Source organism: Nuphar pumila, chromosome 6 (assembly GCF_984573655.1).
Source record: "Nuphar pumila chromosome 6, dmNupPumi1.hap1.1, whole genome shotgun sequence".
NCBI classification, from domain to species: domain Eukaryota; kingdom Viridiplantae; phylum Streptophyta; class Magnoliopsida; order Nymphaeales; family Nymphaeaceae; genus Nuphar; species Nuphar pumila.
Genome location: NC_143254.1, coordinates 113,425,489 through 113,452,535, shown reverse-complemented (window position 1 = coordinate 113,452,535; position 27,047 = coordinate 113,425,489).

The following is a 27,047-nucleotide window of genomic DNA, read 5'->3' as shown; positions in this document are numbered from 1 at the left end:
GGCTAGTATGCAAAAAGTGATAAATAACAAGTCTATAAACTGGTGGGGTAAAAATACAAAACTACACCAAAATTCAAAAAGGATGTTGAATTTTATAGGATGCCATATTCAACAAGATAAAGCGTAAAAGTGTGAATGATTGGAGATGAAGTTCGAGAATAAGTATGTTGGTCATGGCTGCTGTTAGCGATTGACCAGGTGAAATGAGAGAAATAAGGTGGCTACACGAATGCGGTACAGAAAGACAAACATACCCTTATGTGAGAAAACAATGATAGGGTATTGATGATATGATATTCAATAAGACAGAATATGAAATTGTGTGTGACAAGACACGATGTTCTATTGACGGAATGTGAAATTGTATGTGATACGAAACAATGTTCTGTGAGTTATAATAAAAAAAACTCTAACAACATAACCCATGTGGGTTTTGAACATACTTTAATCTGGTAGTGCGAATTGAGTGAGACTTTCGACTACAAGTACTTTTATAATAAGTTTTATGAGTAAACGGTCCGCAGAAAGATATAAATACCATGACTATAAAGTGGAGGGGTAGTAAGACAAAACTACCCTTGAAATAGATATATATGTTGATGTATACATGGTGTCTTGTTCAACAAGATCATGTGAAAATCTGAATCACAAGGTATGATGTTCAACAACTAGTACTCTCATGAGGACTACAATAATATGATGACCATATGAAATAACAAAAATAAGAGATCTAAACGATGGTGTGGTCTAAAAACAAACCTACCCTTACATGAGAAAACAACAATAAAACATTCATAATTCTATCTTCAACAAGATGAAATATGAAGCTGTGACTCTCAAAATAGGATGTTCAAATAGTTATTATCCTTAAAACATTACCTATATAATGTTTTTGGGTTTTCACCAAACTTTAATTATCATTAGCGAACCTCTAGGGTCTGTCGTCTCTAACACGAACTACATGATGGTTTGGGCAAAAAGACAAAACTACCCTAAAAGTAGATTTCTATTTTGACGTATGCATGGTGTTGTGGTCAGTAAGAACCAGTTTGAAAATGTGGATGACACGGTATAATGTTAAACAAGAATTACGTGGTTGTTGGATATTGTTATAGATTGACCCGATGAAATTAGAGAAATTTAAAAGCTACATGTTAGCAGGGTAATAAGACGAACCTATCCCGGTATGACAACGAAATAACAAAGCTACAAGTATTGGGTGACGTCATGTTCAACAAGATAAAGCGTAAAAGTGTGAATGATAGGAGATGATGTTCAAAAACAAGTATTTTGGTGATGGCTGTTGTTAGTGATTAACTGGGCGAAATGAGAGAAATAGGGTGGCTACACGAAAGTATGGTAGAAAGACAAACGTACCCCTGTGTGAGCAAACAATAATAGTGTATTCATGGTGTCATCTTTAACAAGACGGAATGTGAAATTGTGTGTGACACAACAGGATGTTTTGCGAATGAAATATGAAATTGTGTGACAAGACACAATGTTCTCTTTGTTATAATTAGTGAAACTCAAACTACATAACACATGTGGGTTGTTAAGATACTTTATTTTGGTAGTGCCAATTGTGTGGGACTTTGGACTCGAACAAGTACTTTTATAATAAGTTGCATGAGAGAAGGGTTTGCAGAAAGGTATAAATACCACGATTACAGAGTGGTGGGATAGGAAGACAAAACTACCCCTAAAATTGTGTGTTACAAGACACTATGTTCTGTTGACGAAATCTAAAATTGTGACAAGGCACAATGTTCTGTTAGTTATAATAAATGAAACTAACAATATAAACCATTGTGGGTTTTGAGCATATTTTAATCTGGTAATGCAAATTGAGTGTGACTTTCGACTCCAACAAGTACTTTTATAATAAGTTGCATGAGAAAAGGGTCTGCAAAAAGGTATATATACCACGACTACAAAGTTGAGGTATAGGAAGACAAAACAACCCCAAAAATAAATATATATGTTGATGCATACATGGTGTCGTGTTCAACAAGATCGTGTGGAAGTGTGAATCACAAGATACGATGTTCAACGACCATTACTCTGGTGATGACTACAATAAGAGGTTGATCATATGAAATAAAAAAAATAGGAAAGTTACATGATGGCGGGGTAGAAAGACAAACTCATTCATAATGCGATCTTTAATAAGATTGTGACCAACCCTTACACAATATGAAATGCAAATGTCATTGACAATTATGTGACCATATAAAATAAGAAAAACAGGAGAGCTGTACTCGTAATGTCATCTTCAACAATATGAAATATAAAAGTGTGCATGGGAGGTTTTGATGTTAAGTTACTTCTTATCCTTGCAACTCTATCTATATGATATTTGTGAGTTTTCACATCATTACCAAACTTAGTGGGTCTCTCGTCTTCAATAAAGTTTATCTATATAATGTTTGTGGGTTTTCACTAAACTTTAATTATCATTAGCGAACTTAGCGGGTCTCTTGTACACAAGGACTATACGATGGTTGCAGTAAAAAGACAAAACTACTACTGAATTTGATTTATATGTTGATGTATACATGGTGTTGTGGTCAATAAGAACAAGTTTGAAATGTGGATGACATGATATAATGTTATGCTACAATTCCGTGGTTGATGGATATTGTTAGAGATCGACATGATGAAATGAGAGAAATTAGAAAGCTACACGTTGGCAGGGTAAGAAGACAAACCTATCCCGGTATGACAAGTACTTTTTACAAGGCAACAATTATTTTGTGATGCCATGTTCAACAAGATAAAGCGTAAAAGTGTGAATGATGGGAATTGATGTTTGAGAACAAATATTTTGCTGATGGCTGTTGTTCGTGATTGACTGCGCGAAACGAGAGAAATAAGGTATCTACATGAAGGCGGGGTAGTAAGACAAACGTAGTCCTGTGTCAGAAAACAATGATAGGGTATTCATGATGTCATCTTCAACAAGACAAAATGTGAAATTGTGTGACAAGACACAATGTTCTGTTGACGGAATGTGAAATTGTGTATGACAAGACAATGTTCTCGTAGTTATAATCAATGAAACTCTAACAACATAATACGTGGGTTTTGAGGATATTTTAATTTGGTAATGCAAATTGAGTTTTGATTTTCGATTCCAACAAATACTTTTATTATAAGTTGCATGTGAAAAGGGTCTGCCAAAAATTATAAATACAATGACTACAAAGTTTTGGGGTAGGAAGACAAAACTACCCGTGAAATAAATATGTATTTTGATGCATAGATGGTGTCGGGTTCAAAAAGATGGTGTGGAAGTGTAAATTACAAGATAAGATGTTTAACAGCTAGTACTCTCGTGATAGCTACAATAACAACTTGTATGTATGAAATAAGAAAAATAGGATAGCTACACGATGGCTAGGTAGAAAGACAAACATACCCTTTCGTGAGAAAACAACAAGACATTCTTATTGCCATCTTCAACAAGATGAAATATGAAATTGAGTGACTAGCTACGATGTTCATTTAGTTATTGTCCTAAAAATTTTAACTATATAATATTTGGGAATTTTCATTAAACTTTAATTATTATTAGCGAACCTAGTGGGTCTCTCGTCTCCAACAAGGACTATACGATGGTCGGGGTAAAAAGACAACACTACCCCTGAATTTGATTTCTATGTCGATGTATACATGGTGTTGTGGTCAACAAGAACATGTTTGAAAATATGGATGACACAATATGATATTAACCAACAAGAACATTGGTGGTGTAGAAAGACAAACCTACCCTTATGGTCATGGTGTAAAAAGACTAACCCATCGTTACATGAAAAAATAACAAGTCCTTCTTAGTGCCGTCTTCAACGAGATCAAATATGAAAATATGTGGCAAGATACGATGTTCAATTACTTATTATCCTTGAAACTCCAACTAAACGATGTTTGTCGGTTTTCACCAAATTTTAATTATCATTAGCGAACTAAGCGGGTCTATTGTCTCCAACAAGGACTTCACGAAAGTGAAGGTAAAAAGACAAAAGTACCCCTCAAGTAGATATCTATTTCGATGTATATAACACATTATGGTCAACAAGAACAAGTTTGAAAATGTGGATGACACGATGTGATGTTAGGCAAGACGTATGTTGGTGATGAATATTGTTAGAGATTCATCAAATAAAATGAGAGAAATTGGAAAAGCATACGGTTGTAGGGTAAAAAGACAAACCTATCCCTATATGACATAACAATAAGAAAGTTATTCATAATTCTATGTACAACAAGATGAAATGTGGAAGTGTCATTGACCAGGTACGATGTTCAGTTACCAATAACTTGAAACTCTAACAATATAACACATGTGGGTATTCACCATACTTTAATTTTGATGCGATCGTTTCCAACTAGCACTTTTGTTGATGGTTAGTTTGTGACAAAACATGCGAAAAGTAATAAGTACCAAGTCTACGTATCGGTGAGGTAAAAACACAAAACGAACTCCGAACCTAAAAAGGATATTGATGTTTACATGATGCCATGTTCAACAATATAAAACGTAAAAGTGTGAATGATAGGAGATGATGTTCGAGAACAAGTATTTTGGTGATTGTTGCTGTTGGTGATTGACCAGTTGTAATGAGAAAAATAAGGTGGCTACACGAAGGCGGGGTAGAAAGACAAACATACCCCTATGTGAGAAAACAATTGTAGGGTATTCTTGATGTCATTTCAGCAAGGCGGAATGTGAAAGAGTGTGTGATAAGACACACTGTTATGTTGATTGAATGTGAAATTGTGTGACGAGACACAAGGCTTTTTTAGTTATAATCAATGAAATGCTAACAAGATAACCCATGTGGGTATTCACCATACTTTAATTTTTATGCGATCGTTTCCAACGAGTACTTTTATTGACGTCTAGTGTGCGAAAAACATGCGAAAAGTAATAAATAGCAAGTCCACACGTCGATGTGATTAAAACGGAAAACTAACCTAGAACAGAAAACTGATGCTGGTTTGCATGACGCCATGTTGAATAAGGTAAAGTTTAAAAGTGTGAATGATAGAAGATGATTTTCGAGAATAAGCATTTTGGTGATGGCTGCTGATGATGATTGATCGAGCAGAATGAGAGAAATAAGGTGGCTACACGATTGCAGGGTAGAAAGACAAGCATAACCTTTACGTGAGAAAACAACCAGACATTCTTAATGCCATCTTCAACAAGATGGATTATCATTAGGGAACTAAGCGAGTCTATCGTCTCCAACAAGGACTTCACAATAGTGAGGGTAAAAAGGCAAAACTACCCCTCAAGTGGATATTTATTTTGATTTATACCAGGCATTGCGGTCAACAAGATGTTTGAAAATATGGATGACACAATATGATGTTAAGCAACACGTACGTTGGTGATGAATATTGTTAGAGATTGATCAGATGAAATGAGAGAAATTGGAAAAGTACACGATGACAGGGTAAAAAGACAAACCTATCCATGTACGACAAAACAATAAGACATTCATAATCCCATGTACAACAAGATGAAATGTGGAAGTGTCATTGACAAGGTACGACGTTTAGTTACCTATAACTTGAAACTTTAACAATATAACGCATGTGGGTATTCACCATACTTTAATTTTGATGTGATCGTTTCCATGGAGTACTTTTATTGATGGCTAGTGTGCAAAAGTGATATATAGCAAGTGTACACACCAGTGGGGTAAAAACACAAAACTACACCCAAACTCAAAAAGGATGTTGATGTTTATATGACGCCATGTTTACCAAGATAAAGCGTAAAAGTGTGAATGATAGGAGATGATGTTCGAGAACAAGTATTTTCGTAATGACAAGAACAAGTTTGAAAATGTTGGTGACACAATATAATATTAACCAACAAGAACATTGGTGGTGTAGAAAAACAATCCTACCCTTATGGTGGTGGTGGTGTAACAGACAAACCTATCACCACTTGAAAAAATAACAAGTCATTCATAGTGCCATCTTTACCCAGATGGAATATGAAATTGTGTGATAAGATACGATGTTCAACTACTTATTATCGTTCTAACTCTAACTAAACCTTGTTTGTGGGTTTTCACCAAATTTTAATTATCATTAGCGAACTAAGCGGGTCTATCGTCTCCAACAAGGACTTCACAATAGTGAGGGTAAAAAAGACAAAACTACCCCACAAGTAGATATATATTTCGATGTATACAAGGCATTGTGGTCAACAAGAACAAGTTTTAAAATTTGGATGACACGATATGATGTTATGATGTTAAGCAACACGTACGTTGGTGATGAATACTGTTATAAATTTATCAGATGAAATGATAGAAATTGGAAAAGTACCTGGTGGTAGGGTAAAAAGACAAACCTATCCCTGTATGACAAAACAATAAGAAAGGCATTCATAATCCCATGTAAAACAAGATGAAATATAGAAGTGTCATTGACAAGGTACGATTACCTATTACTTGAAACTTTAGCAATATAACCCATGTGGGTATTCACTACACTTTAATTTTGATGCAATCATGTTATTGATGGCTAGTATGTAAAAAGTGATAAATAGCAAGTCTACACACCGGTGGGGTAGAAACATAAAACTAACCTGAACTGAAAAAGGATGTTCATGTTTATATGGCGCCATGTTTAACAAGATAAAGTGTAAAAGTGTGAATGGTAGGAGATGATGTTCAAGAACACGTATTATGGTGATGACTGCTGTTAGTGATTAATCGGGCGAAATGAGAGAAATAAGGTGGCTACACAAAGCCGGGGTTGAAAGACAAACCTACTCTTGTGTGAGAAAACAATGATAGGGTATTCATGATGTTATCTTTAACAAGACAAAATATTAAATTGTGTGTGACCAGACACGATGTTCTGTTAATGGAATGTGAAATTGTGTGTAACAAGAAACAATGTTCTGTTTGTTATAATCAATGCAACTCTATCAAAATAACCATATCTGTTTTGAGCATACTTTAATCTGGTAGTGCGAATTGAGTTAGACTTTCGACTTCAACAAGTACTTTTGTAATACGTTTCATGAGAAAAGGGTTTGCAGAAAGATATAAATACCTTGACTACAAAGTGGAGGGGTACGAAGACAAAGCTACCCTTAAAATAGATATCTATGCTGATGTATACATGGTGTTGTATTCAACAAGATCATATTGAAGTATGAATCTCAAGGTATGATGTTCAACATTTAGTACTCTCGTGATGACTACAATAAGAGGATGACCATATGAAATAAGAAAAATAAAAGATCGACACGATGACGGGGTATAAAGACAAACTTACCCTTACGTGAGAAAACAACAATAAGACTTTCATAATTCTTTCTTCAACATGATGGAATATGAAGTTGTGAGTGTCAAAATAGGATGTTCAATTAGTTATTATTGCCAAACACATTAACTATATAATGTTTGTGGGTTTTCACCGAATTTTAATTATCATTAGCGAACCTCTAGGGTCTCTCGTCTCCAACAAGGACTACACGATGGTCTGCGTCAAAAAGACAAAACTACCTCAAAAGTAGATTTTTATTTCGATGTATACATGGTGTTGTGGTCAGTAAGAACCAGTTTGAAAATGTTGATGACACAATATAATGTTAAACAACAATTACACGGTTGTTTGATATTGTTAGAGATTGACCCGATGAAATTTGAGAAATTGGAAAGCTACATGTTGGTTTGGTAAGAAGACAAACATATCCCGATGTGACAACGCAATAACTGGGCAACATGTATTGCGTGTCATCATTTTCAACAAGATAATGCGTAAAAGTGTGAATGATAAGAGATGGTGTTCAAAAACAAGTATTATGGTGATGGCTGCTGTTAGTGATTGATCAGGCGAAACGAGAGAAATAAGGTGGATACTCGAAGACGTGATAGAAAAACAAAGGTATCCATGTGTGAGAAAACAATAATAGGGTATTCATGATGTCATCTTCAACAAGACAAAATGTGAAATTGTGTGACAATACACGATATTCTGTTGACAAAATCTGAAATTTTGTGACAAGACACAATGTTCTGTTAGTTTTAATCAATGAAACTCTAGCAACATAAACCATGTGGATTTTGAGCATACTTTAATTTGGTAATGTGAATTGAGTGTGCCTTTCGACTCCAACTAGTACTCTTATAATAAGTTGCAAGAGAAAAGGGTCTGCGAAAAGATATAAATACCACGACTACAGAGTGGAGGTATAAGAAGATAAAACTACCCCTCTAATAGATATGTCTGTTGATGCATACATGTTTTCGTGTTCAGCAAGATCGTGTAGAAGTGTGAATCACAAGATAAGATGTTCAACGGCTAGTACTCTGGTCATGGCTACAATAAGAGCTTGGCCTTATGAAATAAAAAAATAGGTGAGCTAAACGATGGTAGGGTAGAATGACAAATCTACCCTTATGTGAGAAAACGACAAGACATTCATAATGCCATCTTCAACAAGATGAAATATGAAACTGAGTGGCAATGTTCAGTACGAGAAATCGGAAACCTACTTGATAGGGGATGATGTTCGAGAACAAATCTTTTGGTGATCGCTCTAGTTAGTGATTGACTAGGTGAAATAAGAAAAATAAGTTGGCTACACAGAGGCAAGGTAGAAAGACAAACGTACCTCTGTGTGGGAAAACATTGATAAGGTATTCATGATGTCAATTTCACGAACACCGAAATTGTCTTCAACAGAAACAATTGTGAAAATGTTGATGACACAATATGATTTAAGCAACAAGACATCGATAAACCCCACCTTATGGTGGTAGTGTAAAAAGACGAATCTATCCTTATATGAGAAATCAACATAAAGCCATTTATAATGCCATCTTCAACCAGGTGGAATATGAAAGTGTGAGTGACAAGATACGATGTTCAGTTGCTTATTATCGTTGTAACTCTAACTATACGATGTTTGTGGGTTTTCAGCAAACTTTTATTATCAGTAGCGAACTAAGCAGGTCTATTGTCTCCAACAAGGACTTCACGTTGGTGGGGGTAAAAAGCGAAAACTTCCCTTGAAGTAGATATCTATGTCGAGGTATAAAAGGCGTTGTGGTCAACAAGAAAAAGTTTGAAAATGTGGATTTCACTATATGATGTTAACCAACACTTACGTTTGTGATCGATATTGTTAGAGATTGACCAAATGAATTGAGGGAAATTAGAAAGGTACACGGTGGCAGGGTAAAAACACAAACCTATCCTTGTATGACAAAACAATAAGGCATTCATAATGCCATGTACCACAAGATGAAATATGGAAGTGTCATTGACAAGGTACCGTGTTAAGTTACTTATAACCTGAAACTTTAACAACTTAACGCGTGTGGGTATTCACCATACCTTAATTTTGATGTGATCGTTTTCAACGAGTACTTTTATTGATGACTAGTATGCGAAAAAACATGCAAAAAGTGATAAACAACAAGTCTATACACCGGTGGGGTAAAAATACAAAACTACCCGCGAACTGTAAAACAATGCTGATGTTTACATGACGCCATGTTAAACAAGATAAAGCATAAAAGTGTGAATAATAAGAGATGATGTCCGAGAACAAGTATTTTGTTGATGTTAGTGATTGACCGGGCGAAATGAGAGAAATAAGGTGGCTACACTAATGCTTGGTAGAAAGACAAACCTAACCTTATGTGAGAAAACAATGATAGGGTATTCATGATATCATCTTCAACAAGACAGAATGTGAAATTGTCTGTTAAAAGACACAATGTTCTATTGACGGAATTTGAAATTGTTTATGACAAAACACAATGTTCTGTTAATTATAATCTGTGAAACTCAAATTACCTATCGCATGTTGGTTTTTAACATACTTTAATTTGGTGGTGCCAATTGCGTGGGACTTTCGACTCGAACAAGTACTTTTATAATAAGTTGCGTGAGAGAATGGTTTGCAGAAAGATATAAATACCATGAGTAAAGAGTGGTGGGATAGGATGACAAAACTACCCTTGATTATTATTCTAACTATATCATGTTTGAGTGTTTTTACCGAACTTTAATTATTATTAGCGAACTAAGCAGGTCTATCTTCTCCATTAAGGACTTCACGATGGTGGGGTTTAAAAGAAAGTTCCACCCCTGAAGTAGATATCTATGTCGATGTATACAAGGTGTTGTGGTCGACAAGAACAAGTTTGAAAATGTGTATAACACGACATGATGTTAAGCAAGACGTATGTTTGGTGATGGATATTGTTAGAGATTTACCGGATGAAATGAGAGAAATTGGAAAGGTACATGGTGGCAGGGTAAAAAGACAAACCTATCCTCGTATGACAAAACAATAAGAAAGGCATTGATAATGCCATTTATGACAAGATGAAATCTGGAAGTATCATTGACAAGGTACGATATTAAGTTACTTATAACTTGAAACTCTTACAATATAAAGTGGTGATGGTAGATGATGTTCGAGAACATGTATTTTGGTGATGGCTGTTGTTGGTGATTGATTCGGCGAAACGAGAGAAATAGGGTGGCTACACGAAGTTGGGGCAAAAAGACAGACATGCCCTTATGTGAGAAAGCAATGATAGGCTATTCATGATGTCATCTTCAGCAAGACACAATGTTCTGTTAGTTATAATAAATGAAACTCTAATGACACAACCCATGTGGGTATTCACCACACTTTAATTTTGATGTGATAGTTTCCAACCAGTACTTTTATTGATGGCTAGTATGCGAAAAGTAATAAATAGCAAGTCTACACATCGGTGGGGTAGAAACACAAAACTACCCCCGAATTGAAAAAGGATGTTGCTGTTTATTTGACGCCATATTCAACGAGATAAAACGTACAAGTGTGAATGTAAAGGAGATGATGTTTGATGGTTGTTGTTGGTGGTTGACCGGCCGAAAAGAGAGAAATAAGGTGGCTACACTAAGGGGGAGTAGAAAGACAAACATACCCCTTTGTGAGAAAACAATGATAGGGTATTCATGATGTCATCTTCAACAAGATGGAATGTAAAATTGTGTGTGACAAGTTAGGTTGTTCTGATGACGGAATTTGAAATTGTGTATGACAAGGCACAATGTTCTCTTAGTTATAATCAATGAAACTCTAACAACATAACCCATGTGGGTTTTGAGTATACTTTAATCCGGTAGAGTTAATTGAGTGGGGCTTTCGGTTCCAAAAAGTACTTTTATAATAAGTTGCACGAGAAAAGGGTCTGCGAAAAGATATAAATACCACGACTACACAGTGGAGGGGTGGGAAGACAAAACAACCCGTGAAATACATGTGTTGATGTATACTTGGTGTCCTATTGAACAAGATTGTGAGGAAGTGTGAATCACTCGATAGGATGTTCAACGACTATTTCTCTGGTCTTGTCTACAATAAGCTCTTGACCATATAAAGTAAAAAAAATAAGAGAGCTACATTATGGCGGGGTAGAAAGACAAATTTACCCCTACGTGAGAAAACAACAACAAGACATTCCTAATTCTAATCTTCAACAATATGGAATATGAAACTCTGAGTATCAAGATAGGATGTTCAATTAGCTATTGTCCTAAACACTTTAACTATATAATGTTTTTGGGTTTTCAAAAAACTTTAATTATTATTAGTGAAACCTCGAGAGTCTCTCGTCTCAAACAAGGACTTAACGATAGTCAGGATTAAATGACAAAACTACCCTTGAAGTAGGTTTCTATTTCGATGTATACATATTGTTGTGGTCAATAAGAACAAGTTTGAGAATGTGGATGACACGATATAATGATAAGCAACAATTTCGTGGTTGATGGATATTGTTAGAGATCGACCAGATGAAATGAGAGAAATTGAAAAGCTATACGTTGGTAGGGTAAGAAAACAAACCTATCTCGGTATGACAAGACAATAACTGGTTAACAATTATTGGTTGACGCCATGTTCAACAAGATAAAGCGTAAAAGTGTAAATGATATGAGTTGATGTTCGAGAACAAGTATTTTGGTGATGGGTGTTGTTAGTGATTGACCAGTCGAAACAAGAGAAACAAGTATCTATCTGAAAGGCGGGGTAGAAAGACAACCGTAGCCTTGTGTTAGAAAACAATGGTAGGGCATTCATGATGTCATTTTCAAGAAGACGGAATGTGAAATTGTGTGTGATAAGACAATGTTTTGTTGACAGAATATGAAATTGTGTATGACACGACAATATTCTGATAGTTATAATCATTGAAACTTTAACAACAAAAAGTTTGAAAATGTCCATGACACGATATGTTGTTCAGCAACACGTACATTGGTGATGAATATTGTTATAGATTGATTAGATGAAATGAGAGAAATTAGAAAAGTACACGGTGGGAGGGTAAAAAGATAAACCTATCCCTGTATGACAGAACAATAAGGGCATTCATAATCTCATGTACAACAAGATGAAATGTGAAAGCGACAAGGTACGATGTTCAGTTACTATAACTTGAAACTCGAACAATATAATGCATTTGGGTATTCTCCATACTTTAATTTTGGTGCAATCGTTTTCAACGAGTACTTTTATTTATGGTTAATATGCGAAAAAACATGCCAAAAGTAATAAATAACAAGCCTACACATCGATGGGGTAGAAACACAGAACCAACCCCGAACTGAAAAAGGATGTTGATGTTTACATGGTGCCATGTTCAACAATATAAGGCATAAAAGTGTGAATGATAGGTGATGATGTTCGTGAACAAGTATTTTGGTGATGTTGGTGATTGACCAGGTGAAATGAGAAAAATAAGGTGGTTGCACGAAGGCGGAGTAGACAGACAAACGTACCCCTTTATGAGAAAACAATGATAGGGTATTCATGATGTGATCTTGAACAACACCTAATGTGAAATTGTATATGACAAGATACGATGTTCTGTTGACAAAATGTGAGATTGTGTTTGACAAGACACATTGTTTTGTTAGTTGTAATTAATGAAACTCTAACTACATAACACTTTTGGGTTTTGACCATATTTTAATTTGGTAATCCGAATTGAGTGGGACTTTAGACTCCAAAAAGTACTTTTATTATAAGTTGCATGAGAAAAGGGTCTGCGAAAAAATATAAATACCACGACTGCAGTGTTTTGGGGTAGGAAGGCCAAACTACCCATGAAATAAATATTTGTTTTGATGCATAGATGGTGTCGTGTTGAACACGATGGTGTGGAAGTGTGAATGAAAAGATAAGATGTTCAACAATTAGTACTCTCGTGATGGCTAAAATAAGAGCTTGTCCATAGAAAATAAGAAAAATATGAGAGCAACACGATGACAACGTAGAAAGACAAACCTACCCTAACGTGAGAAAAGAACAAGACATTCATAATGCCATCTTCAACAAGATGGAATATAAAACTGAGAGTGACAAGATACGATGTTCATTTAGTTATTGTCCTTAATTCTTTAACTATATAATGTTTGTTGGTTTTCACTAAACTTTAATTATCATTAGTGAACCCAGCGGGTCTCTCGTCTCCAACAAGGGCTACACGATGGACGGGATAAAAAGACAAAACTACCCCTGAATTTGATTTCTATGTCGATGTATACACGATGTTGTGATCAACAAGAACAAGTTTGAAAATGTGGATGACACAAAATGATATTAACCAACAAGAACATTGGTGGTGTAGGAAGACAAACCGACCCTTATGGTGGTGGTGTAAAAAGACAAACCTATCGTTACATAAAAAAATAACAAGTCATTCGTAGTGCTGTCTCCAACCAGATGGAATATGAAAATGTGTGACAAGATATGATGATCAATTACTTATTATCCTTGTGACTTTAACTAAATGATGTATGTGGGTTTTCACCAAATTTTAATTATCATTAGCGAACAAGGCGTGTCGATCGTCTTCAACAAGGACTTCACGATAGTGAGTGTAAAAAGACCAAACTATCCCTCAAGTGGATATCTATTTCGATGTATAGAAGGCATTGTTGTCAACAAGAACAAGTTTGAAAATGTGGATTACACGATATGATGTTAAGCAACACATATGTTGGTGATGAATATTGTTAGAGATTGATCACATGAAATCAGAGAAAAAGTACACGATGGCAGGGTAAAAAGACAAACCTATCAGTGTATGACAAAACATTGAGGAAGGCATTCATAATCCCATGTACAACAAGATGAAATGTGGAAGTGTCATTGACATGGTACGATGTTCAGTTACCTATAACTTGACAATTTAACAATATAATGCATGTGGGTATTCACGCTACTTTTATTTTGATGCGATCATTTCCAACGAGTACTTTTATTGACGGCTAGTATGCAAAAAGTGATAAATAACAAGTCTATAAACTGGTGGGGTAAAAATACAAAACTACACCAAAATTCAAAAAGGATGTTGAATTTTATAGGATGCCATATTCAACAAGATAAAGCGTAAAAGTGTGAATGATTGGAGATGAAGTTCGAGAATAAGTATGTTGGTCATGGCTGCTGTTAGCGATTGACCAGGTGAAATGAGAGAAATAAGGTGGCTACACGAATGCGGTACAGAAAGACAAACATACCCTTATGTGAGAAAACAATGATAGGGTATTGATGATATGATATTCAATAAGACAGAATATGAAATTGTGTTTGACAAGACACGATGTTCTATTGACGGAATGTGAAATTGTATGTGATACGAAACAATGTTCTGTGAGTTATAATAAAAAAAACTCTAACAACATAACCCATGTGGGTTTTGAACATACTTTAATCTGGTAGTGCGAATTGAGTGAGACTTTCGACTACAAGTACTTTTATAATAAGTTTTATGAGTAAACGGTCCGCAGAAAGATATAAATACCATGACTATAAAGTGGAGGGGTAGTAAGACAAAACTACCCTTGAAATAGATATATATGTTGATGTATACATGGTGTCTTGTTCAACAAGATCATGTGAAAATCTGAATCACATGGTATGATGTTCAACAACTAGTACTCTCATGAGGACTACAATAATATGATGACCATATGAAATAACAAAAATAAGAGATCTAAACGATGGTGTGGTCTAAAAACAAACCTACCCTTACATGAGAAAACAACAATAAAACATTCATAATTCTATCTTCAACAAGATGAAATATGAAGCTGTGACTCTCAAAATAGGATGTTCAAATAGTTATTATCCTTAAAACATTACCTATATAATGTTTTTGGGTTTTCACCAAACTTTAATTATCATTAGCGAACCTCTAGGGTCTGTCGTCTCTAACACGAACTACATGATGGTTTGGGCAAAAAGACAAAACTACCCTAAAAGTAGATTTCTATTTTGACGTATGCATGGTGTTGTGGTCAGTAAGAACCAGTTTGAAAATGTGGATGACACGGTATAATGTTAAACAAGAATTACGTGGTTGTTGGATATTGTTATAGATTGACCCGATGAAATTAGAGAAATTTAAAAGCTACATGTTAGCAGGGTAATAAGACGAACCTATCCCGGTATGACAACGAAATAACAAAGCTACAAGTATTGGGTGACGTCATGTTCAACAAGATAAAGCGTAAAAGTGTGAATGATAGGAGATGATGTTCAAAAACAAGTATTTTGGTGATGGCTGTTGTTAGTGATTAACTGGGCGAAATGAGAGAAATAGGGTGGCTACACGAAAGTATGGTAGAAAGACAAACGTACCCCTGTGTGAGCAAACAATAATAGTGTATTCATGGTGTCATCTTTAACAAGACGGAATGTGAAATTGTGTGTGACACAACAGGATGTTTTGCGAATGAAATATGAAATTGTGTGACAAGACACAATGTTCTCTTTGTTATAATTAGTGAAACTCAAACTACATAACACATGTGGGTTGTTAAGATACTTTATTTTGGTAGTGCCAATTGTGTGGGACTTTGGACTCGAACAAGTACTTTTATAATAAGTTGCATGAGAGAAGGGTTTGCAGAAAGGTATAAATACCACGATTACAGAGTGGTGGGATAGGAAGACAAAACTACCCCTAAAATTGTGTGTTACAAGACACTATGTTCTGTTGACGAAATCTAAAATTGTGACAAGGCACAATGTTCTGTTAGTTATAATAAATGAAACTAACAATATAAACCATTGTGGGTTTTGAGCATATTTTAATCTGGTAATGCAAATTGAGTGTGACTTTCGACTCCAACAAGTACTTTTATAATAAGTTGCATGAGAAAAGGGTCTGCAAAAAGGTATATATACCACGACTACAAAGTTGAGGTATAGGAAGACAAAACAACCCCAAAAATAAATATATATGTTGATGCATACATGGTGTCGTGTTCAACAAGATCGTGTGGAAGTGTGAATCACAAGATACGATGTTCAACGACCATTACTCTGGTGATGACTACAATAAGAGGTTGATCATATGAAATAAAAAAAATAGGAAAGTTACATGATGGCGGGGTAGAAAGACAAACTCATTCATAATGCGATCTTTAATAAGATTGTGACCAACCCTTACACAATATGAAATGCAAATGTCATTGACAATTATGTGACCATATAAAATAAGAAAAACAGGAGAGCTGTACTCGTAATGTCATCTTCAACAATATGAAATATAAAAGTGTGCATGGGAGGTTTTGATGTTAAGTTACTTCTTATCCTTGCAACTCTATCTATATGATATTTGTGAGTTTTCACATCATTACCAAACTTAGTGGGTCTCTCGTCTTCAATAAAGTTTATCTATATAATGTTTGTGGGTTTTCACTAAACTTTAATTATCATTAGCGAACTTAGCGGGTCTCTTGTACACAAGGACTATACGATGGTTGCAGTAAAAAGACAAAACTACTACTGAATTTGATTTATATGTTGATGTATACATGGTGTTGTGGTCAATAAGAACAAGTTTGAAATGTGGATGACATGATATAATGTTATGCTACAATTCCGTGGTTGATGGATATTGTTAGAGATCGACATGATGAAATGAGAGAAATTAGAAAGCTACACGTTGGCAGGGTAAGAAGACAAACCTATCCCGGTATGACAAGTACTTTTTACAAGGCAACAATTATTTTGTGATGCCATGTTCAACAAGATAAAGCGTAAAAGTGTGAATGATGGGAATTGATGTTTGAGAACAAATATTTTGCTGATGGCTGTTGTTCGTGATTGACTGCGCGAAACGAGAGAAATAAGGTATCTACATGAAGGCGGGGTAGTAAGACAAACGTAGTCCTGTGTCAGAAAACAATGATAGGGTATTCATGATGTCATCTTCAACAAGACAAAATGTGAAATTGTGTGACAAGACACAATGTTCTGTTGACGGAATGTGAAATTGTGTATGACAAGACAATGTTCTCGTAGTTATAATCAATGAAACTCTAACAACATAATACGTGGGTTTTGAGGATATTTTAATTTGGTAATGCAAATTGAGTTTTGATTTTCGATTCCAACAAATACTTTTATTATAAGTTGCATGTGAAAAGGGTCTGCCAAAAATTATAAATACAATGACTACAAAGTTTTGGGGTAGGAAGACAAAACTACCCGTGAAATAAATATGTATTTTGATGCATAGATGGTGTCGGGTTCAAAAAGATGGTGTGGAAGTGTAAATTACAAGATAAGATGTTTAACAGCTAGTACTCTCGTGATAGCTACAATAACAACTTGTATGTATGAAATAAGAAAAATAGGATAGCTACACGATGGCTAGGTAGAAAGACAAACATACCCTTTCGTGAGAAAACAACAAGACATTCTTATTGCCATCTTCAACAAGATGAAATATGAAATTGAGTGACTAGCTACGATGTTCATTTAGTTATTGTCCTAAAAATTTTAACTATATAATATTTGGGAATTTTCATTAAACTTTAATTATTATTAGCGAACCTAGTGGGTCTCTCGTCTCCAACAAGGACTATACGATGGTCGGGGTAAAAAGACAACACTACCCCTGAATTTGATTTCTATGTCGATGTATACATGGTGTTGTGGTCAACAAGAACATGTTTGAAAATATGGATGACACAATATGATATTAACCAACAAGAACATTGGTGGTGTAGAAAGACAAACCTACCCTTATGGTCATGGTGTAAAAAGACTAACCCATCGTTACATGAAAAAATAACAAGTCCTTCTTAGTGCCGTCTTCAACGAGATCAAATATGAAAATATGTGGCAAGATACGATGTTCAATTACTTATTATCCTTGAAACTCCAACTAAACGATGTTTGTCGGTTTTCACCAAATTTTAATTATCATTAGCGAACTAAGCGGGTCTATTGTCTCCAACAAGGACTTCACGAAAGTGAAGGTAAAAAGACAAAAGTACCCCTCAAGTAGATATCTATTTCGATGTATATAACACATTATGGTCAACAAGAACAAGTTTGAAAATGTGGATGACACGATGTGATGTTAGGCAAGACGTATGTTGGTGATGAATATTGTTAGAGATTCATCAAATAAAATGAGAGAAATTGGAAAAGCATACGGTTGTAGGGTAAAAAGACAAACCTATCCCTATATGACATAACAATAAGAAAGTTATTCATAATTCTATGTACAACAAGATGAAATGTGGAAGTGTCATTGACCAGGTACGATGTTCAGTTACCAATAACTTGAAACTCTAACAATATAACACATGTGGGTATTCACCATACTTTAATTTTGATGCGATCGTTTCCAACTAGCACTTTTGTTGATGGTTAGTTTGTGACAAAACATGCGAAAAGTAATAAGTACCAAGTCTACGTATCGGTGAGGTAAAAACACAAAACGAACTCCGAACCTAAAAAGGATATTGATGTTTACATGATGCCATGTTCAACAATATAAAACGTAAAAGTGTGAATGATAGGAGATGATGTTCGAGAACAAGTATTTTGGTGATTGTTGCTGTTGGTGATTGACCAGTTGTAATGAGAAAAATAAGGTGGCTACACGAAGGCGGGGTAGAAAGACAAACATACCCCTATGTGAGAAAACAATTGTAGGGTATTCTTGATGTCATTTCAGCAAGGCGGAATGTGAAAGAGTGTGTGATAAGACACACTGTTATGTTGATTGAATGTGAAATTGTGTGACGAGACACAAGGCTTTTTTAGTTATAATCAATGAAATGCTAACAAGATAACCCATGTGGGTATTCACCATACTTTAATTTTTATGCGATCGTTTCCAACAAGTACTTTTATTGACGTCTAGTGTGCGAAAAACATGCGAAAAGTAATAAATAGCAAGTCCACACGTCGATGTGATTAAAACGGAAAACTAACCTAAAACAGAAAACTGATGCTGGTTTGCATGACGCCATGTTGAATAAGGTAAAGTTTAAAAGTGTGAATGATAGAAGATGATATTCGAGAATAAGCATTTTGGTGATGGCTGCTGATGATGATTGATCGAGCAGAATGAGAGAAATAAGGTGGCTACACGATTGCAGGGTAGAAAGACAAGCATAACCTTTACGTGAGAAAACAACCAGACATTCTTAATGCCATCTTCAACAAGATGGATTATCATTAGGGAACTAAGCGAGTCTATCGTCTCCAACAAGGACTTCACAATAGTGAGGGTAAAAAGGCAAAACTACCCCTCAAGTGGATATTTATTTTGATTTATACCAGGCATTGCGGTCAACAAGATGTTTGAAAATATGGATGACACAATATGATGTTAAGCAACACGTACGTTGGTGATGAATATTGTTAGAGATTGATCAGATGAAATGAGAGAAATTGGAAAAGTACACGATGACAGGGTAAAAAGACAAACCTATCCATGTACGACAAAACAATAAGACATTCATAATCCCATGTACAACAAGATGAAATGTGGAAGTGTCATTGACAAGGTACGACGTTTAGTTACCTATAACTTGAAACTTTAACAATATAACGCATGTGGGTATTCACCATACTTTAATTTTGATGTGATCGTTTCCATGGAGTACTTTTATTGATGGCTAGTGTGCAAAAGTGATATATAGCAAGTGTACACACCAGTGGGGTAAAAACACAAAACTACACCCAAACTCAAAAAGGATGTTGATGTTTATATGACGCCATGTTTACCAAGATAAAGCGTAAAAGTGTGAATGATAGGAGATGATGTTCGAGAACAAGTATTTTCGTAATGACAAGAACAAGTTTGAAAATGTTGGTGACACAATATAATATTAACCAACAAGAACATTGGTGGTGTAGAAAAACAATCCTACCCTTATGGTGGTGGTGTAACAGACAAACCTATCACCACTTGAAAAAATAACAAGTCATTCATAGTGCCATCTTTACCCAGATGGAATATGAAATTGTGTGATAAGATACGATGTTCAACTACTTATTATCGTTCTAACTCTAACTAAACCTTGTTTGTGGGTTTTCACCAAATTTTAATTATCATTAGCGAACTAAGCGGGTCTATCGTCTCCAACAAGGACTTCACAATAGTGAGGGTAAAAAAGACAAAACTACCCCACAAGTAGATATATATTTCGATGTATACAAGGCATTGTGGTCAACAAGAACAAGTTTTAAAATTTGGATGACACGATATGATGTTATGATGTTAAGCAACACGTACGTTGGTGATGAATACTGTTATAAATTTATCAGATGAAATGATAGAAATTGGAAAAGTACCTGGTGGTAGGGTAAAAAGACAAACCTATCCCTGTATGACAAAACAATAAGAAAGGCATTCATAATCCCATGTAAAACAAGATGAAATATAGAAGTGTCATTGACAAGGTACGATTACCTATTACTTGAAACTTTAGCAATATAACCCATGTGGGTATTCACTACACTTTAATTTTGATGCAATCATGTTATTGATGGCTAGTATGTAAAAAGTGATAAATAGCAAGTCTACACACCGGTGGGGTAGAAACATAAAACTAACCTGAACTGAAAAAGGATGTTCATGTTTATATGGCGCCATGTTTAACAAGATAAAGTGTAAAAGTGTGAATGGTAGGAGATGATGTTCAAGAACACGTATTATGGTGATGACTGCTGTTAGTGATTAATCGGGCGAAATGAGAGAAATAAGGTGGCTACACAAAGCCGGGGTTGAAAGACAAACCTACTCTTGTGTGAGAAAACAATGATAGGGTATTCATGATGTTATCTTTAACAAGACAAAATATTAAATTGTGTGTGACCAGACACGATGTTCTGTTAATGGAATGTGAAATTGTGTGTAACAAGAAACAATGTTCTGTTTGTTATAATCAATGCAACTCTATCAAAATAACCATATCTGTTTTGAGCATACTTTAATCTGGTAGTGCGAATTGAGTTAGACTTTCGACTTCAACAAGTACTTTTGTAATACGTTTCATGAGAAAAGGGTTTGCAGAAAGATATAAATACCTTGACTACAAAGTGGAGGGGTACGAAGACAAAGCTACCCTTAAAATAGATATCTATGCTGATGTATACATGGTGTTGTATTCAACAAGATCATATTGAAGTATGAATCTCAAGGTATGATGTTCAACATTTAGTACTCTCGTGATGACTACAATAAGAGGATGACCATATGAAATAAGAAAAATAAAAGATCGACACGATGACGGGGTATAAAGACAAACTTACCCTTACGTGAGAAAACAACAATAAGACTTTCATAATTCTTTCTTCAACATGATGGAATATGAAGTTGTGAGTGTCAAAATAGGATGTTCAATTAGTTATTATTGCCAAACACATTAACTATATAATGTTTGTGGGTTTTCACCGAATTTTAATTATCATTAGCGAACCTCTAGGGTCTCTCGTCTCCAACAAGGACTACACGATGGTCTGCGTCAAAAAGACAAAACTACCTCAAAAGTAGATTTTTATTTCGATGTATACATGGTGTTGTGGTCAGTAAGAACCAGTTTGAAAATGTTGATGACACAATATAATGTTAAACAACAATTACACGGTTGTTTGATATTGTTAGAGATTGACCCGATGAAATTTGAGAAATTGGAAAGCTACATGTTGGTTTGGTAAGAAGACAAACATATCCCGATGTGACAACGCAATAACTGGGCAACATGTATTGCGTGTCATCATTTTCAACAAGATAATGCGTAAAAGTGTGAATGATAAGAGATGGTGTTCAAAAACAAGTATTATGGTGATGGCTGCTGTTAGTGATTGATCAGGCGAAACGAGAGAAATAAGGTGGATACTCGAAGACGTGATAGAAAAACAAAGGTATCCATGTGTGAGAAAACAATAATAGGGTATTCATGATGTCATCTTCAACAAGACAAAATGTGAAATTGTGTGACAATACACGATATTCTGTTGACAAAATCTGAAATTTTGTGACAAGACACAATGTTCTGTTAGTTTTAATCAATGAAACTCTAGCAACATAAACCATGTGGATTTTGAGCATACTTTAATTTGGTAATGTGAATTGAGTGTGCCTTTCGACTCCAACTAGTACTCTTATAATAAGTTGCAAGAGAAAAGGGTCTGCGAAAAGATATAAATACCACGACTACAGAGTGGAGGTATAAGAAGATAAAACTACCCCTCTAATAGATATGTCTGTTGATGCATACATGTTTTCGTGTTCAGCAAGATCGTGTAGAAGTGTGAATCACAAGATAAGATGTTCAACGGCTAGTACTCTGGTCATGGCTACAATAAGAGCTTGGCCTTATGAAATAAAAAAATAGGTGAGCTAAACGATGGTAGGGTAGAATGACAAATCTACCCTTATGTGAGAAAACGACAAGACATTCATAATGCCATCTTCAACAAGATGAAATATGAAACTGAGTGGCAATGTTCAGTACGAGAAATCGGAAACCTACTTGATAGGGGATGATGTTCGAGAACAAATCTTTTGGTGATCGCTCTAGTTAGTGATTGACTAGGTGAAATAAGAAAAATAAGTTGGCTACACAGAGGCAAGGTAGAAAGACAAACGTACCTCTGTGTGGGAAAACATTGATAAGGTATTCATGATGTCAATTTCACGAACACCGAAATTGTCTTCAACAGAAACAATTGTGAAAATGTTGATGACACAATATGATTTAAGCAACAAGACATCGATAAACCCCACCTTATGGTGGTAGTGTAAAAAGACGAATCTATCCTTATATGAGAAATCAACATAAAGCCATTTATAATGCCATCTTCAACCAGGTGGAATATGAAAGTGTGAGTGACAAGATACGATGTTCAGTTGCTTATTATCGTTGTAACTCTAACTATACGATGTTTGTGGGTTTTCAGCAAACTTTTATTATCAGTAGCGAACTAAGCAGGTCTATTGTCTCCAACAAGGACTTCACGTTGGTGGGGGTAAAAAGCGAAAACTTCCCTTGAAGTAGATATCTATGTCGAGGTATAAAAGGCGTTGTGGTCAACAAGAAAAAGTTTGAAAATGTGGATTTCACTATATGATGTTAACCAACACTTACGTTTGTGATCGATATTGTTAGAGATTGACCAAATGAATTGAGGGAAATTAGAAAGGTACACGGTGGCAGGGTAAAAACACAAACCTATCCTTGTATGACAAAACAATAAGGCATTCATAATGCCATGTACCACAAGATGAAATATGGAAGTGTCATTGACAAGGTACCGTGTTAAGTTACTTATAACCTGAAACTTTAACAACTTAACGCGTGTGGGTATTCACCATACCTTAATTTTGATGTGATCGTTTTCAACGAGTACTTTTATTGATGACTAGTATGCGAAAAAACATGCAAAAAGTGATAAACAACAAGTCTATACACCGGTGGGGTAAAAATACAAAACTACCCGCGAACTGTAAAACAATGCTGATGTTTACATGACGCCATGTTAAACAAGATAAAGCATAAAAGTGTGAATAATAAGAGATGATGTCCGAGAACAAGTATTTTGTTGATGTTAGTGATTGACCGGGCGAAATGAGAGAAATAAGGTGGCTACACTAATGCTTGGTAGAAAGACAAACCTAACCTTATGTGAGAAAACAATGATAGGGTATTCATGATATCATCTTCAACAAGACAGAATGTGAAATTGTCTGTTAAAAGACACAATGTTCTATTGACGGAATTTGAAATTGTTTATGACAAAACACAATGTTCTGTTAATTATAATCTGTGAAACTCAAATTACCTATCGCATGTTGGTTTTTAACATACTTTAATTTGGTGGTGCCAATTGCGTGGGACTTTCGACTCGAACAAGTACTTTTATAATAAGTTGCGTGAGAGAATGGTTTGCAGAAAGATATAAATACCATGAGTAAAGAGTGGTGGGATAGGATGACAAAACTACCCTTGATTATTATTCTAACTATATCATGTTTGAGTGTTTTTACCGAACTTTAATTATTATTAGCGAACTAAGCAGGTCTATCTTCTCCATTAAGGACTTCACGATGGTGGGGTTTAAAAGAAAGTTCCACCCCTGAAGTAGATATCTATGTCGATGTATACAAGGTGTTGTGGTCGACAAGAACAAGTTTGAAAATGTGTATAACACGACATGATGTTAAGCAAGACGTATGTTTGGTGATGGATATTGTTAGAGATTTACCGGATGAAATGAGAGAAATTGGAAAGGTACATGGTGGCAGGGTAAAAAGACAAACCTATCCTCGTATGACAAAACAATAAGAAAGGCATTGATAATGCCATTTATGACAAGATGAAATCTGGAAGTATCATTGACAAGGTACGATATTAAGTTACTTATAACTTGAAACTCTTACAATATAAAGTGGTGATGGTAGATGATGTTCGAGAACATGTATTTTGGTGATGGCTGTTGTTGGTGATTGATTCGGCGAAACGAGAGAAATAGGGTGGCTACACGAAGTTGGGGCAAAAAGACAGACATGCCCTTATGTGAGAAAGCAATGATAGGCTATTCATGATGTCATCTTCAGCAAGACACAATGTTCTGTTAGTTATAATAAATGAAACTCTAATGACACAACCCATGTGGGTATTCACCACACTTTAATTTTGATGTGATAGTTTCCAACCAGTACTTTTATTGATGGCTAGTATGCGAAAAGTAATAAATAGCAAGTCTACACATCGGTGGGGTAGAAACACAAAACTACCCCCGAATTGAAAAAGGATGTTGCTGTTTATTTGACGCCATATTCAACGAGATAAAACGTACAAGTGTGAATGTAAAGGAGATGATGTTTGATGGTTGTTGTTGGTGGTTGACCGGCCGAAAAGAGAGAAATAAGGTGGCTACACTAAGGGGGAGTAGAAAGACAAACATACCCCTTTGTGAGAAAACAATGATAGGGTATTCATGATGTCATCTTCAACAAGATGGAATGTAAAATTGTGTGTGACAAGTTAGGTTGTTCTGATGACGGAATTTGAAATTGTGTATGACAAGGCACAATGTTCTCTTAGTTATAATCAATGAAACTCTAACAACATAACCCATGTGGGTTTTGAGTATACTTTAATCCGGTAGAGTTAATTGAGTGGGGCTTTCGGTTCCAAAAAGTACTTTTATAATAAGTTGCACGAGAAAAGGGTCTGCGAAAAGATATAAATACCACGACTACACAGTGGAGGGGTGGGAAGACAAAACAACCCGTGAAATACATGTGTTGATGTATACTTGGTGTCCTATTGAACAAGATTGTGAGGAAGTGTGAATCACTCGATAGGATGTTCAACGACTATTTCTCTGGTCTTGTCTACAATAAGCTCTTGACCATATAAAGTAAAAAAAATAAGAGAGCTACATTATGGCGGGGTAGAAAGACAAATTTACCCCTACGTGAGAAAACAACAACAAGACATTCCTAATTCTAATCTTCAACAATATGGAATATGAAACTCTGAGTATCAAGATAGGATGTTCAATTAGCTATTGTCCTAAACACTTTAACTATATAATGTTTTTGGGTTTTCAAAAAACTTTAATTATTATTAGTGAAACCTCGAGAGTCTCTCGTCTCAAACAAGGACTTAACGATAGTCAGGATTAAATGACAAAACTACCCTTGAAGTAGGTTTCTATTTCGATGTATACATATTGTTGTGGTCAATAAGAACAAGTTTGAGAATGTGGATGACACGATATAATGATAAGCAACAATTTCGTGGTTGATGGATATTGTTAGAGATCGACCAGATGAAATGAGAGAAATTGAAAAGCTATACGTTGGTAGGGTAAGAAAACAAACCTATCTCGGTATGACAAGACAATAACTGGTTAACAATTATTGGTTGACGCCATGTTCAACAAGATAAAGCGTAAAAGTGTAAATGATATGAGTTGATGTTCGAGAACAAGTATTTTGGTGATGGGTGTTGTTAGTGATTGACCAGTCGAAACAAGAGAAACAAGTATCTATCTGAAAGGCGGGGTAGAAAGACAACCGTAGCCTTGTGTTAGAAAACAATGGTAGGGCATTCATGATGTCATTTTCAAGAAGACGGAATGTGAAATTGTGTGTGATAAGACAATGTTTTGTTGACAGAATATGAAATTGTGTATGACACGACAATATTCTGATAGTTATAATCATTGAAACTTTAACAACAAAAAGTTTGAAAATGTCCATGACACGATATGTTGTTCAGCAACACGTACATTGGTGATGAATATTGTTATAGATTGATTAGATGAAATGAGAGAAATTAGAAAAGTACACGGTGGGAGGGTAAAAGGATAAACCTATCCCTGTATGACAGAACAATAAGGGCATTCATAATCTCATGTACAACAAGATGAAATGTGAAAGCGACAAGGTACGATGTTCAGTTACTATAACTTGAAACTCGAACAATATAATGCATTTGGGTATTCTCCATACTTTAATTTTGGTGCAATCGTTTTCAACGAGTACTTTTATTTATGGTTAATATGCGAAAAAACATGCCAAAAGTAATAAATAACAAGCCTACACATCGATGGGGTAGAAACACAGAACCAACCCCGAACTGAAAAAGGATGTTGATGTTTACATGGTGCCATGTTCAACAATATAAGGCATAAAAGTGTGAATGATAGGTGATGATGTTCG